The following is a 2,508-nucleotide window of genomic DNA, read 5'->3' on the forward strand; positions in this document are numbered from 1 at the left end:
GCTCTGTGTGGCTCTGTGTGTGTCCCTCACGCAGCCTCCACGCTCCTGCTCACGCTGCTTGCCTGGCTAGGAGCAGCCTTCCAGCTCCATCTGAGTTCTACAAACCCCCATGTGACACCTCCTTGCTTCATCTTTCTCTTCCACAGTCCCCTGTTTACTCCCAGGAGATTCTTCTCCTCCTTCTACACCCTGCATCCTTTCACCTGTGCTTCCATTGGGGTGGTCAGAAGCTCTGTGCCCTTCAGTGTGGGTCTCTCTGCTGCAGGACACAGGATGCCCTGCCAGTCAGGAACGGGTCTCATCCCTCAGAGCTGGCCATATGGCCCAGGTTCCATACACACCTGTAAAACTGGTGTTTCTAGCTTCTATAAACAATCTATGGCTGGGCACAGTGGCTCACACTTGTAATCTCAGCACTTTGGGAGGCCGAAGTGGGCAGATGGCATGGCTCCAGGAGCTTGAGACCAGCCTGAGCAAGATGGCAAAACACAGTCTCTACAAAAAGTAGGGAAAAAAAAATAGCCAAGCATGGTGTTGCACACCTGTAGTCCCAGCTACTCTGGAGGCAGAAGTGGAAGGATCACCTGAGCCCTGGAGGCAGCGGTTGCAGTGAGCCAGGAGTGTACCCCTGCACTCCAGCCTGGGTGACAGAGCAAGACTTTGCCCCAACCCTCCAAAATGAAAAAAAACTCTTTCCTTATCTACAGAAGATACCTGCTCATAATGAGGAAATAATGCAACTGACTTGTAGTCTCAGAAACTTGAGCAAAGTGACCACATCCTCAGCACGTGCTATCCTCGTATTGTAAAGTCCTGCAGTACAATCTGTGACATTTCTATTCATTCAAAAAAGGAAAGATGAATCTATTTTGCAACTCAGTTCATACTGTTCAGATAAACATACCAAGTAGTACATGTGGAGGTGGTGGTCGAGGCCACAATGGGTAGGGAAGCTGGTTGAGGTCCTGGAGGAGTCGGTTCAGATAGCAGAGGTCAGCCAAGTAGAGAAGGTAGCAGATGTACTACAGGAGACCCTGGTGGAGAAGGTGGCTGAAGTCCCAGGGGCCACAAGTGGAGATTATTGAAGCAGCTGAGGAGATTCATGTGAAGGTGGTTATTGAGGGGCCAGACGCCACCCAGAAGGGGTGGCTGAGGATCCAGAGGTTACTAAGTGGAGACGTAGTCGGAGGTCCCAGAGGCCTCACAGAACAAAAAGGTGAATGATGTCCCAGAGGAAGGCAGCTACAAAAGATGGATGAGGTCCTGGAGGGAAGACACATGCTGGACGTGGATGAGGTCTGGGAGGACCAAGAGCTGCTGGAGGTGGATGAGTTCCCGGAAGACAGACACATGTAGCATGTTGATGAGGTCCCAGAGGACTTACAAGTCCAGGAGGTAGATGAGATCCTGGAGGACCAACAGCTGCAGGAGGTGGATAAGGTCCCAGAAGACCTACAGCTGTAGGAGGTGGAGGAGGTCTGAGATGACCACCAGCTGCAGGAGGTGGGTGAGGTCCCAGAAGACCTACAGCTACAGGGAGTGGATGAGGTCCCAGAGGACCAACAACTGCAGGAGGTGGATGAGGTTCCGGAGGACTGACAGCTGCAGGTGGTGGATTAAGTCCCGAAGGATAGACGCATGCCACAGGTCAATGAGGTCCCAGAGGACCAACAGGTGCAGCAGGTGATTGAGGTCCCGGAGGATTAACAGCCGCAGGTGGTGGATGAGATCCGGAAAGACAGGCAACTGCAGCAGGTGGATGAGGTCCTGGAGGACAGACAGCTGCAGGAGCTGGATGAGGGCCCGGAGAACACTCGAGTGGAGGAGGTGGTTGAGTTTTTAGGGGACTCTCTAGTGCAGGACGTGGCTGAGTTCCCAGAGGACAGTCGAGTGGAGGTGGTTGAGTTCCCAGAGGACACTCCAGTGGAGGAGGTCCCATAAAACCTTCAGATGGAGGGAGTGGTTGAGTTCCCAGATGACACCCAGGTGGAGGAGGCAGCTGGCAGCCCATCAGTGATCCTGAAGGGCCAGCCATGAGATCAGGCAAGTAGGGCCATTCTGAGAAAGGATGAGGCTTCCCTGCAGCCTCACTGACCTGCAAGTCAGGAGGAGAAAATGTTTTGAAATATATGAATATGATGGACAAAAACACCAAAACCAACACAAGCTGCACCTTATGCCGCAGGTGATAGTCCCTTGCACCTTTCCCTCCTCCAGGTTTCAAAATGGCAGCATCAATGCCATAAAGTCTCCCTTCAACTGAGTCCTACCGACAGCAGGGGAGTGAGTGAAGAAAAGTCATGGGGACAAACTGTTATCCCCACATGTCACTCTGTCTGCAAATGTAGGCAGGCTGGGGGCCTGTCCCCGGGAAGACAGAGTCATAACCCAGTAACAAAGAAGCATGTTTCTGACATAGGAGTGTCTATGTCTATCCTCATTCCTCCCTCACCACCATCACCAGAGCATGTTCCTTGCATCAGATAAACAGAAAGAGAAGCATGAAAA

The 2,508-nt window shown here is 52.3% G+C and overlaps 1 pseudogene; it reads right to left on the reverse strand.

Moving 5' to 3' along the window:
• Positions 1 to 890: 890 nt before the first annotated feature.
• LOC113222656 lies at positions 891 to 1,944 on the reverse strand (annotated as a pseudogene).
• Between the last annotated feature and the right edge of the window lie 564 nt (positions 1,945 to 2,508).

This window comes from Piliocolobus tephrosceles, unplaced genomic scaffold (genome assembly GCF_002776525.5).
Source record: "Piliocolobus tephrosceles isolate RC106 unplaced genomic scaffold, ASM277652v3 unscaffolded_32911, whole genome shotgun sequence".
Lineage (NCBI taxonomy): Eukaryota > Metazoa > Chordata > Mammalia > Primates > Cercopithecidae > Piliocolobus > Piliocolobus tephrosceles.